This window comes from Sciurus carolinensis, chromosome 4 (assembly GCF_902686445.1).
Source record: "Sciurus carolinensis chromosome 4, mSciCar1.2, whole genome shotgun sequence".
NCBI classification, from domain to species: Eukaryota; Metazoa; Chordata; class Mammalia; order Rodentia; family Sciuridae; genus Sciurus; species Sciurus carolinensis.
Window position 1 is genome coordinate 6,903,210 of NC_062216.1, and position 14,346 is coordinate 6,917,555.

Sequence of the window (14,346 nt, forward strand, 5' to 3'; positions counted from 1 at the left end):
GGTCTTTCTTTATCTGTTTTATATGCATGTACACCAGTGTATCATCACATCTACCTACGTTTTTTAACCAATGTTGACATATGAACTCAAAAACTAAAATTTTTTTAAAAAATGTATCCAACTACCTTAAATTCACAAAATTTAAAAGGTTCAATTTCAACTGCTTAAGCAAATACAAGTAAAGATGTCTTTAAAACTCACAAGTTTCTCTAGGACGTCATGCAACTGATAAAATATTAATGTCTATAAAATACCTAGTATCCATTGTTTCTAGATTTTTTGTCAACAGGAAAGAAAGAGTTGCTGCCCAATACACCTGTCTGATACCTTGGATTTTAAAAATATGTAATTTAGATTTGACCATATGAGATTGATCACTCATGCGTTTGTTAGAGACATATGAATGATTTGAATGTTAAGATGCTCACTGTTAAATATAAAATCAAGTATTTTAACACCTTAAATCCCATAGGGTAACATACTTAACACATTATTGTTGTTTTCATAAATTGGTAAATACAAACAGGGGTTTCACATTACTTTATCACTAAAACCACGATTACTAAATGTTTGAACAGGGATAATTCTACACAAAGGGTTCAAAAGTTTCAACTACATTTCAAATAGTGTTCAATTAATACAAAGTATTCCATCTTATTAAAATGAAGTAATTTTTTTAAATTCAGAAATTTACAAGGGTTGTTTTGGAATGTAAATTTTAAAAAGGGGGATCAACACATTAAAAAATTAAAGGATTCTAGATATAAATCTATATGTACAAAGAAAAATGTGTTTCTAGGCAAAAACTCTTTAAGTGATAAAATAAAGCTGTAATATATATAAGTAATCAACAATAGGGCCTAATTAAGTGATTAAGAATTTAAATTATGGGTAAACTTATATGTTTATGTGTATTTATAAGTAACACAACAGTGAAAATTATTCAAGGTTTTCCCCTAAGGTCAAATACTAACGTACAAGTATAAACTAAAGTTCAGTCTATATGCTAAAATAACAAATAATTCTTAAAATAGTCATTTAGTCTTTTTTTTTTTTAAAGTTGAAGCCAAAACATTTATTTTGTTCCAGAACATAAAACTGATCCAAGTTCATAGCATACAATTTGGAACATGAGTGGGGAGACACTATGATGGAAACGGTTTACTTTGCAGTGCTGACTGCAGGTCCCTTTTTCTCTGCCTATAGTATCTCCACCTTCTCTTTCCTTTACCAGCCTGGGCTTCACTGTGAGCGGCTCTGAAAGCATCTACTTTCCAATTAGCCCCGTCTCCTGAGCCCGCTTCCTTGGGAATTCACCTTGGGGGCCACACCCTCCTGCCTGCCTGGGCCTGGCCCTGGGCAAGCTTCCCTCTGCATCCTCAGCCATGTCCCTGCGGTGGGCGGGGCTGCCTGGAGCGATGGTGCCCACACCTGTCAGCAGCCCTGTTAGTGCCCTGGCGTTTCCTGCCAGGAGAGGAGCCTCCAGCTCTCCCTCTCAGCTAAGGCCCCGCCTGCGCTCGCCACCACGGAGCTGCCCATGAGACCTGATGGCTTCCACTGGCTCTGGGCCTGCGCCGCCCCTGTCATTGTCCTGTGGGCCCTTCCTTCCCTGGTGACAGCTCTGTGCTCACCTCCAGGGCCCACCAGCCGTGTCTGCTCTTCCCTGCCGTGCAGCTCGGTGCAGACTGCCCACCCCAGGCCCCGGGCAGCTGCCTTCTCTTTCCAACCATGGGTTTCTGGCCCCAGATGCAAAGATCCACCCTGAGGGTGGAGGCCCTCCTTGATGAACCCCACCTGAGGATGCCTTCCTGTCCCTGGCCCTCGTCCAGGACTCTCCGTGGGAAACTGTAAGGAGCTGGGGAGCACTGGGAAGCCTGGGCTTGTATGTCCCCGTGGTCAGAGGGAGAGGAACCTCCATCTGCTGGCACCTCTTAGGAGCCAAGCCCTGGCACGGGCAGCTGAATATCACCTGGGGTCTGAGATTTGGGCGCCGTCACACACTTGGAAGTGGCCTGTGCCTCCACCGGTGCTGCTGTCACAGATGCCCGAGCCCGGGCACTTTCTAAGGAACAGAGACTTAAGGGCTCAGTTATGGAGACTGTGAAATCCAGGATGCAGTGGCTGCACCTGACGAGGCCCCTCCTGCTGCGTCGTGACGAAGTGGATGGCCTCACAGGAGCGCGGCATCCTCAGTGTTAGGACAAGCTCACTCTCAGGAACCGCACTCACCTTTCAGGAGGGCTCCGCCCGCCCGCCCTGCGCACGTCCGAACTGCTTGCACGGTTGCCCTGGGGCTCACGCTGGGTCCTGCGCCCTGGGCACACAGCCCGTCGGACGGCGCGGTCCAGCTGAGGGTGCTCCGACTGTTCGCAGCCCACGGATCTGGACCGAAGTGGCACTGAGCGCACAGCTCTACCCAGATGCACTTACTCCCGGTGACGGTGTGAGAGGCCACACAGCGGGCTGCACGTGGCCAGAAAGCAAGCGCCTGGTCCGGTCTGGACAGGACTTGTGGTGCCGTCTTAGCCAGGCCCCCATTCGCTCCCTGGGAAGACGCTGGCTAACTGTGGTCAGGGGACTGCTGCGTCCAGCAGACCTCGTTCCCTGGTGGGGTCATCCTCCCGTGGTACCGGGGTAGGATGGGAGGCGGGCACACGTCTGTCACCCAGGAGTCCTGCTGCAGACATCTCCGCCCCTCTGAGAGATTCTCCTGCCCAGACGCGTGGACCGTACTGGCTTCTGTCACAGTTTTTGTGAGAAGGACACACAACATAAGATGGCTCCTTGAGCTGACTCTTAAGTGTTCAGTAAAGCGTTGGTAACTGCAGCCTCCAGCTGTCAAAAGACCTCTAGGTCTTGCTCAGCTACTTTTTCTTTCTTTTTTTTTTGGGGGGGGGGGGTGCTTTTACCTACACAGGACAGTAAGGTCCATGTGGACATAATCCTCACAGGGTGGGATGTGTCTTGTTCTAATTCAGTCCCGACAGCTGTCGTTCCCCGACCCTCCCCACACCCTCTTTTGATTGTTCTGTCATTTACCCATAGTTATTCTTTAAAATTAATTTCTTATGGATGTACTTGAAGGTGAGACTCACTGTGGCGTATTCATATGTGCACCTGTCTGATTCGTTCCACCGTCTTTCCGCATCCCCCCTTCCCTTCATCCCCTTTGTCCACTCCACTGAACTTCTATTCCAGACACCTCCCCCATTAAGGATTAAATTCCACATATCAGAGAATACATTTTACCTTGCATTTGGGGATTGGCTTATTTCACTTCTTCATTATTTCTTTATTCCGTGGGATTTGCTCATCTTTCATAATTGAAACTGTGCACCTCTTGGCCAATATCTCCTTGTTGCCCCTCTCCTCAGTCCCTGGCAACCTCTGTTCTACTCTCTGCATTGGATTATTTATTTTCTTCCAGCCTTATTGAGGTATTATTGGAAAATTAAAAAATCATATAAATTTAAGTTATACAATCTGATGTTTCGATTATGAAGTGGTCATGACAATCCAGCTAATTAGTTACTCGTCACCTCAGCACCTCACAAAACCCCCCATTCTGTGTGTGTGTGTGTGTGTGTGTGTGTAAATGCGGCAGGTCTACGACCTCACAACTCCAAGCACACCATGTGTCATTATTAACCGTAGCCACCGAGCCAGGGGTGGGACCTCTGGACCTTAGCCATCCCGCGTGATGGAAACTGATGGGCACCTGCCCGCCCCACCCCAGGCCCTGGCAACCACCATTCTACTCTCTACCTCTAGGCTGCCCTTCCAGGTCCACGCACTGAGGTTGGGCATTGTCTGTCTTCCTTTTTTGGCCATTTCGCTTGGCACAGTGTTCCCAGGCTCATCCACACTGTCATGGTGGAGGGACTCCCTTCTTGCTTGAGGAGGCCACATGGAGGTGTGCAGGCACTATTTCCTTCATCCGTGGGTCAGTCCGTGGACACTGAGTGGTTCCTGCTCCTGTGAGGGTGCTGTGATGGCCTGACCATGCCCAGGGCTCCTCAAGGCCCTGACCTCAAACGCTGCGCCTACCTGCCCACCAGCTGAGAGGGGCCATGTGATTCTGGCTTCATTTCCAGGTCACTTCCAGGGCTTTCTGTCGCCGCCTCCATGATGGGCTCTCCTGCCAGCAGGATGCAGGTATGGCCTCTTCTCCACAGCTTTGTGGATATTTGTTAGGGGTGTGTGTATGTGTGTGTGTATGTGTGTGTGTGTGTGTTTAAACAGCAGTCATCCCAACAGGTACGAGGTTGTAGTTCCTTATGGTCTTGATTTGTGTTTCTTTGATGATCAGTGTACATTTTCATATATCTATTGGTCTTCCCTGGAGAAAGATCTGTTCAGAGTATTTCCCCCTTTTAACTGGGTTGTTATTATTATGGTTATTATTGCTATTGAGTTGTAGGACTCCCTTGTATGTTCTGGGTGTGATCTTTGTATCAAATATATGGTCTACAAACATTTTCTGCCATCTGAAATGTAATTTTCTATTTGTTCATTTTAGTTATTTGCGACAGTTGAGCGTATTTTGACCTGCCGTTCCTACGTGCAGTATGACTTCTCATTTTGCAGTTGTACCTGATGTGGAGTTGCATTGGTCGTGTGTTCACATATGAACACAGGAAGGTGGTGTCCAGTTCATTCCATCGTTTATCTATTCCCATCACCCCTCCCACCATTCCCTTCATCCCTTTTGTCTAAACCAGTGAACTTCTATTCTTCCCCTCCTGAAGCTTATTGTGAGTTAGCATTCGTTTATCAGAGAGAATTCATTCAGCCTTTGGTTTTTGAGATTGGCTTATTGAATTTAGCATGATGATCTCCAGTTTGACCCATTCACTGGCAAATGCCATAATTTCATTCTTCTTTATGATTGAGTAATATTCGATTGTGTATATGTATCACCTCTTCTTTATCCATTCATTGAAGGGCACTGAGGTGGTTCCATAGCTTATGTATTGTGAATTGAGATCTTACCAGCAGTGATGTGGCCATGTCACTGTAGGATGCTGACTTTAAGTCCTTTGAGTATAAACCAAGGAGTGGGATAGCTGGGTCAAATGATGATTCCATTCCAGGTTTTGTGAGGAATGTCAACACTGCTTTCCAGAGTGGTTGCACTAATTTGCAGTTGGACCAGCAAGGTATAAGTGAGCCTTTTACTCACATCCAACATTAATTGTTACTTGTATCCCTGATACTTGCCATTCTGCCTGGAGGGATGGAATGTCAGGATGGTGTTAACTTGCATTTCTCTGATGGATGCCCTTTCATTCTGTTAACCTTTCCTTTGCTGAACAGAAGTATTTTCGTTAGAACTAATCTCATTTGTCTACTTTTGGGTCTTCTCTCTCTTTTTTCTTGCTCTGTAGTTGTATTCAAATCATTTGTTTCTTTATTGATTTGCTATCTGGAGGATCCATCTATTACAGGATGGTTTTGAATAGTCTAAGATAAAATTTGTCAAATTTGTTGATGTCGCCAAAACCAGCTCTTGGTTTTGGCGTTTTATGTACTTTTCTCTTTTCTGTTTTGTTTACTTCTGCTCCAATTTTATAATTTCCTCCTTTTTGCTAACTTAGTTTGTTTTTATTCTAGTCTCTGAAGGTGCAACTTTAGGGTATTTAGTTGCGGGCTGCCTCCTTTGTTAGCGGAGACTCCATCACTGTGAATTTCTCCTGGTGATGTTCTCCTGTGTCCCGTATGTCTTGGTGGTTGTGTTTTAGTTTAGGTTTTCCTGAGATGGGTTATGATTTCCCCTTTGAGTTCTTCTTTGACCCACTGATTGTTCAAGAGTGTTCAATTTCTAAGTTCTGGTAAATTTTCCTATTTGACTTGAATAACTAACTTCTAATTTCATTCCATTTGGGAGAAATTCAGTTTTCTTAAGCCCGTGAAGCCGTTTTTGGTAACCTACCATGTGACCTACTCTGGAGAATGTTCTGTGCACCCTTGGGAAGGACGCCTCTTCCCTCCTGGGGTGGAAGGTGTTCTGCGTATCTGCGGGTGTTCTGCAGAGCTGCTCAGAACTTGCTTCCCTTATTGCTCTTCTGTCTGGACCACAGAGCCATTTCTGAAGTCCAGTATGGAATCTTCCTGCAGTTCCGACCTTGCTGCCTGTTACTCTCTTCAGATCCACAAATGTTTACTTCGCATCTTGAGGTACTAAGACACCAGATGCGTACATGTGAATTATTGCTTTGTCCTCCTATTGATTGACCCTCTTATTATTATTGAGTGATCTTTGTCAGTCTGACTGTCTTTTGTGTGATATGAGCACAACTGCTTGCCGATTTTGGTTTCTGTTTGAATGAACTACCTTTTCCTATCCCTTCACTTACAGCTTCCATGTGCCCTTCACCCTAAAGTGAGTATCTTTTAGGCAGTCTGTAGCTGAATCTTTTAAAAAATCCATTCAGCCACTCTGCTTATTCTGAATGACAAGCTTAATCCATTTATATTTAAAGTAATTATTCATAATTTGTTTTCTGATTTGCAGTTCTTTTGTTTCTCTCTTCTTCTCTTGTCTGCCTTTGTAATTTAATGTTTTTAGGTAATTTGCTTTGTGATTATTTTCTCTTTGGCTATTTTGTAGGTCTTTTTCTTTGTGGTTATCATGAAGTTTGCATAAAACCTTTCATAGTCAGAACAGTCTACTAGAAACTGATAACGATTTAACTTTGTATGCAATTTGTTTTATGTTGTGTATCCATTCAGAAATTTTAGTTAGTGTTAATATTTTTGTATTTTAACTTTTATACTAGGGTTAAAAGTGATTAAGCACCACCATTAAAGTGTTCTATTACTCTGTATTTGTCTGTGCATTTACTTTTACCAGAGATATTTATAATTCCATATGCTTTTATATGGTAACCTAGTATCCTTTTAGGAAAAGATCCCTATAGCACTTATTATTATTATTATTATTATTGGAGGGGGTACCAGGGATTGAACTCAGGGGCACTGGACCACTGAGCCACATCCCCAGCCCTATTTTGTGTTTTATTTAGAGACAGGGTCTCACTGAGTTGCTTAGTGCCTTGCTTTTGCTGAGGCTGGCTTTGAACTCGAGATCCTCCTGCCTCAGCCTCCTGACCATTGGGCCCTGTAGCACTTATAAGTCAGTTCTAGTGGTGACAGACTCCCTCCATTTTGTCTAGAGAAGTCTTTATCTCTCTTTCATTTCTACAGGCTAAGTTCGCTGTGTGTAGAATTCTTGGATGACAGTTCTTTCTTCTGCACTTTGAGCATACCCTCCCACTCTATCCTAGCCTTCCAGGATTCTGTTGAGTAATCTGCTGATAGCCTGATGGAGGCTCCTTTGTTTGTGATGAGTCACTCTGTCCTTTTCAAAATTTTCTTGGACTTCTGACAGTTTAAGTGTAATGCATCTCAGGGCAGACCTCTTTAGGTTTAACCTGCTTGGTGTCCTTTGTTCTTTATAAATCTGTATGTACGTTTTCCCCTTGACAGTGTCCAATAAGTTCCATAGTTTTCTTCACTATTTTTCATTCTTTTTGCTATTTTCTTTTCTCATTAGATAATTTAAAATGGCTTGTCTTTGAGATCACTGTTTGTTTCTTGAGCTTGATCTAGTTTCTTATTGACGGTCTCCCAATCTTGCCGAGTCAAGCTGGCTGATTCGACCCACTGCAGCTGCTGAAACTCTTGTGCTGTCTCTAAGGGCGTGTGGCATGTGTTCTGTGGGAACTTGCAGGACACCATCTGCAGGGGCACACATAGGCCAGCTTCTGGGGAGTGTGGGTGGGCAGCTGGTTGTTGGGGTCTGTTTACAGGTATTTGTGGGTAGGGCTGTTAGTTGGTAGTGTACATATACAGGCTTGCTGGGTACAAATGATATATATTTTGGATATTTTTGCCTTAACATGAATGTGCATGATTGATATTGAGGTTGGACATCTTTTGAAATTCACTTTCCATTTACATTTCTTCTTTGAAATATTTGCTCATATTAATTCCCAAATTTCATATTGGATTTTTGCTCTTTTTGAATATGTAGGTGTTCCTTGTTTTTTCTCTATATTAATAATTTTGTTGTTACTTATGCTGCATATACTTTCTATCAATCTGTCAATCATTGTTTTTTGGAGGAGGCTACCAGGGATTGAACTCAGGGACTTGACACTGGATCACTGCACCACATCCCCAACCCTATTGTTTTGTATTTTATTTAGAAGCAGTGTCTCACTGAGTTGTTTAGTGTCCCGCTTTTGCTGAAACTGGCTTTGAACTCATGATCCTCCTTCCTCAGCCTCCTGAGCTGCTGGGATTACAGGTGTGTGCCATTGTGCCTGGAAGTCAGTCATCTTTTAACTTTGTTTACAGAGGCATTGGTCACAGGTTTTTATGTTTATGTGATTGAATTTGTTAATCTTTTTTTTTTTTTTTTTTTGGTCACCTGGGTTTTTTTTCTTGTGTGTGTGTGTTGGTTGGTCATATTTATGAAGCACTTTTCCATCAGTTTATAAAAGCTTTTGGAATACAGTTGTCCCTCAGTATCCATGGGGACATGGCAATTGGTTCTAGTGTATAATTATCTGCATATAACTTATGTACATCCTCCCATATACTTTAAATATTTTCTGGATTACATATAATATCCCATAAATTATAAATGTGATATACATAGTTGTTATGGTGTATTCTTTAGGATATTATCACAAGGAAAAAAGTCCATACCTATTCATTAGAGATGCAGCATTTAGAGACCTAACTTCAGCAAGAGCATCATTTTTTCTGTGGGGAGGAGTACCTGAGGTGGAACCCAGGGACCACATCCACTGAGCCACATCCTCAGCCCTTTTTTTATTTTTTATTTTGAGACAGAATCTTGCTAAGTTGTTGAGGCTGGCTTTGAACTTGTGATCCTTCTGCCTCAGCCTCCTGAGCCCCTGGATTACAGGTGTGCTCCACCACACCAGGCTGTCAGGGGCGGGCTCTGAGGGCCCCAGAGCCACACCATGGCCTGATCTCTAAGATGGTGCCTGGCAGCTTGCCAGACATAGCTGCACTCATAAACAAGTTTTAGGAAGTAACTCTGGTTGGCTCTTGTACATGAGGCGATCCTGGTATCTGCCTGGAGACTGTTCCTTGATAGGCTGACTTTCCTGGTAGTCTACTCTCTGATAGGCTGATGTTCTCAATATAAGTCTGAGACTTGTGGAATAAAGGCCTTTTGGTTCCTGTGATGAAGAAGAGCGTACGCGTTGTGATTGTCCCTGCGGATGGTGGGCGATCATAAGTGGTGCCGAAACCCGGGAACTCGAGTTACAAAGAAAGAACTGATCAGGTAAATATAGGGAAAGTAAAGTACAGCCTGGACAGGTTAAAGTTCGTGGGAAAAGCGACACGTTAAAGTTCGCAGGATAAGCGACGAGTTAAAGTTCGCGGGATAAGCGATGGAGTTAATGTTCGTGGGATAAGTGATGGAGATTGAGTGTTTGTAAGTGCTTTCGCTTTTGTTTTGCTAGTTAAAGTGCTTTGCATTCTGTTAGTTTAATAGAGAAATATGGGCTCTGAAATGTCATGAATGCACATGGAAGGTTCCTTAAAGGATTTGCTCCAGGCCATTGGAATTCCTCTTTAAACTAAAACAGCCCGAACCAAATGCAGAGAGGCCATAAAACAAGGGGAAGAGGTTTTGGAGGAAATAAAAGAGGAAAGGTCTAAAGCATCAGAAAGGGCGTCAATAAGATCAGAGACAGACAAGGAAAACAAAACTGGGTGTGAGTATAGTTCAGATGAAGAGGAGGATTTACTATGTAGAACAAAAAATCTTGCTATTATAGGATCTACTAAAGAAAAGATGGGGCAAACACACACCACACATGGTGACCCTGTGCTCTCAGCTCTTAGAACCAGTCCAACCATCAGTGGCATGTCCTAGTAAGGAGTATGATATAGTAGCCCCAGTCCCCACAAATATTGGGAGATAATTGTTTCACAATTTTCTGAGTCCAAACCTGAATTGATTATTAACCAGGATTAAGGGTTAAAATGCCCTAGGCATCAAGTTTCTGTTGGAACATTTTAGACCCTTTCAGATCCAATCTCAGTCAAGGCTTACATTGAAATGTAAATAGAGAAAGCCTGAAGGCTCAGTAGGAGACTGATCTCAAACCCAAGAAAAAAAAAAAGAAAAAGAAGAAAAGGAGCAAAAAGTCTTATCTAAACTCCAGCAAAAGTAAATTTTATGACGCTTTACTAAAGTACTTAACGGCCGCTTCATTTTTCCAGGACTCTTGTTTTTTTTGAATTCTACATTTTTTTTGAGCTCATGATTTTTTTGATCAGTTCTATTTTTTATTCAACTAGAGTTTTTGAACATCTGTTACATTGCAATGGAGATTCACCTATAAAGTTTCAAGGCCTTGATTTTGTGTTATGTGTATGTTGTGCTGTCTGATGTCATGTTTTGTCTGTATCAAAACTGAGCGCTCCTAAAATTAAAATTTAAAAATGGATCCAAATATTTTTAATTCACGTGATTTAAAAAGGTTCAATTTAAATAGGGTAAACTAATAGAAGTAAAATGTCTTGACAATAACTCACAAGTCTTTAGGTGGTCAAATTAATAAAATGTTGATGTTAATAAAATGTCTAACATCAATTTTTCTAGGACTTTCCTCCAACAAGAAAAAGCTGACAAATACTGTTCAGGACACTTGTCTACTATCTTGGGTTTTTTTAAGAAAATAAGTGAATTAGAATTGACATGCATGGGATTACTCAAATGTGTTTGTACAGAAAATTGTTTTGTGTCATCACTAAACTAAAAACAAGGTTACTAAGAGTTATGTCCTAACAGGTACAATTCTATGCACAAAGGGTTCTAAAAGATTCAACTGTGTTTCAATTAGAGTACTATAAATAACAAAATATTTAATCTTGTTAAAATAGAGTAATTTATCTAAATTCAGAAATTTTATAAGAGTTTTTTCAGAAAGTGAACAAAGAGGTCAACAGATAGGAAAAAAATAAATAAATAAAAGGTTCTAGATATGGAAATATATCTAGTGAAAAGCAAAATGTTTCTGGGTAAGAAAGTGCTTATGTGATAAAATACATAAGAGTCTAAATAAATGCTAAGAAAGTCTGTAAATAAACAAAAGGGGGAATAGGGGAGACCTTCAGGTCCCCTAAAGATAAACTTTCTCTTTGCCTCTTTATTTTAAAAATTTTTAACTCTGGATAATGAGGGTCGCTGTGCCGCTGAGAGACATGGCAATCATAGACAACATGATAGAGCAACGGTAAAATGGAAGGATGTTCTTACAGGACAATGGAATGGCCCAGGCCCGGTGATTTACTGTAGTTCCGGCTCGGTTTGTGTGTTTCCACAGGATAAAACATCGCCTATCTGGGTTCCTGAGCGACTAATTCAACCAGTGCCAACGCTACCAACAAGTAACTCAGACCAACATACTTCTGATGACCATGAAACTCATAGCCCCCCTTGAACTAACTTACAACCTCTTTTTAGTCTCTTAGGATGCTATCTCTCTCAATTTTGGAATGCTTCTAGGTTCGTGCTGGCAGTCTTAATGTGTGTTCCTACCTTCCTACCAGTCCCAGTCTCTGTTATAGATGCAGAATTGCCAGTGTTACTATCAAGAAACAGGAGAGAATTTGGCATCACAGCGGCTATGGTCACTGCAATAGTGGTTTCTGCAACAGCAGCACTAGCAACTGCCATACCTACAGCAACAGCAGTCAATCACTTGGCCGAAAATACAGCTAAGCCTTACAGATGAAAGAGACCCTAAACCAACATCTAACAGCAGGCATACTCCTTGTAAATCAAAGAGTGGACTTACTACAAGAACAAGTGGATATCTTGCAAGAACTTTTGGGACTGGGATGTGTTTATCCTTTAAGAGCAGTGTGTGTCACCCCTATTGCTTATAATAACCTTAGTTCTGTGGTTATGTTATCTAAAAATCTCTCTGTCTACCTTACTGGTAATTGGTCATCTACGTTTGATAATTTAACCAGTCAGCTATGAGCTGAAATACTCAGAGTCAATGCCACCAGTGTTCAAGTTGCATCGGTATCCAAGATGTTCTCTTTGATATCTAAAGCCCTGGGATTGACAAAACAGTGGGCTGGAACAGTAGCTGTTCTGATTATTATCTGCTTAGGGATAGCCTATGTTATACGCAGACAAATCAGAGCTCGCCAAGATGCCCAATGTCATCAATGGGCTATAGTACAGACTTTGTCAGCCATTGAGACAGGCACATCCGCCCAAGTATGGCTAAGCATGCTGGACCAGTAGTCAAAGACGGGTAATATCTGTGGAAATGCATACCAACCTAAGACAGGGTTCTGACGTCTGGAGGTCAGAATTCCAATGATGGGTAAGGATATAATTTGCCATGGACAACCTAAGACAGGCATGGTCCCAAGTCATCTTTTCTTTATTTAAAGAATAAGGGGGAGATGTCAGGGGTGGGCTTTGAGGGCCACAGAGCCACACCGTGGCCTGATCTCTAAGATGGCGCCTGGCAGCTTGCCAGACATAGCTGCACTCTTAAACAAGTTTTAGGAAGTAACTCTGGTTGACTCTTGTACATGAGGCAATCCTGGTATCTGCCTGGAGACTGTTCCTTGATAGGCTGACTTTCCTGGTAGTCTACTCTCTGATAGGCTGATGTTCTCAATATAAGTCTGAGACTTGTGGAATAAAGGCCTTTTGGTTCCTGTGATGAAGAAGAACGTATGCGTTGTGATTGTCCCAGCAGGCCCTGGGCGATCATACCAGGCAAGGATATCACTTTTCATCACGGTTGGTTGAATCTGCGAGTGTGGAACCCACAGATGTGGATGTTAATGTATTTTATTTTGAAACTTTTATTATTAAAATATTCATTTATGAATGTTTTAAATTTCATTTTATGGCATGAGGTGGGGTTCAACATTAAGAAATAATTTCTAAGTTTTTAAACCATTTATCAAAGGGGTCAGGATTTTTCTTACTGATTGGAAAGTTCTCTTGTTCTGGTTATCTACTGCTGAATACCAAATGACTCTAGACTTAGTGGCATAGAACAATATCATTTTATTATGCTCATGAATTGAGAATTTGGGCAGAATGTGGGTCGAGTGTCTCTGTTCCACAGTGACTGGGAAGACTGGAATGGCCGGGGTGACATCCACAGTGGAGGGCGGGAATCACTGTCATAGTTTGGGCATGTCAGCCTGGGATGACTCAGCTGGAGTCAGTCCCTGGAATGCCCACGGGTGGCCTCTGTGAGGCTCTATGGAGTCTCAGGGTGGTTGGACTTTCAGGACACTGGAAGTGGGTGCTGCAACAGAAGGAGGAGGTCTGCCTGGCCTTTTATGACCTCACCTCAGAAGTCCAAAGCAGCACTTCCATTGGTTCAGAGTGGACATAGATCCCACTTACCAAGGGAAGAATTGTCGGTGGATATGTAGCCATGTTTTAAAATACTTCTTCCTCCTTTACCATGTACTAAAATTCCATGGGTCGATTTGTTTAATATGCACCAATGTCTCATTGCTCTAATCTTGAAAAACTGTCATATTTTGATATCTGATAGGGCAAGCCCTCCTTAGTAGTTGTGATTTAAAATACATTTTTGGAAGTTCCCTGAGAATTCTTTTACTATTTTGACTATTTTGGTTGGGATTGCATTAAATTTATAAATTAACTTGATGGAAAACTGACATAATTGAAAATGGAGTCTTTCCACCCCGCAACAAGATCTTCTTGTTTTTTTCCTTCCTGTGCTGGGGATGGTCCTCAGAGTCAGGGCCTGGTACATGCTGGGCAAGTGCCCTACCACTGAGCAACACCACAACCCCTCTGTCATGCTGTTTCCATAAGGAACTGTTGAAGGTTTTCCTGACGCAGGGAGCGCCCTTTCTTGTCAAGCTGCTTCTTACACATTTGTAAAGCTGTTGAGACAGGGAGTCTAAGAAAAGCTTTCTAAGTTCTGCTGCGCTAGAGTGAAGCTTTCCTTCTCCTGCTATACTACCAACAGTACTTTCTACTTAATAGGATGATATTTTAAATGGTTTCTTTAGACATTTTTAGTTAGGAAGTCTTATCTGTACACAATGATCCCTTTCTTGTGTGTCCTTTAGGAGTTTGTGGAATTTAGTCTTAACAGTATGTTTGTAACATTTTATTCTCTAGAACAACTAGTCATAAAATTGGCAGTTTGTAGAATGCTGGTTAAACAGCAGACTTTATTTTTGAGTATTACACTACATTGGTCTAAATTTTCCTCAAAAGCTAAACTTGGTTAATATATAAACATCAATGTAATTTTGATTCTATTACTA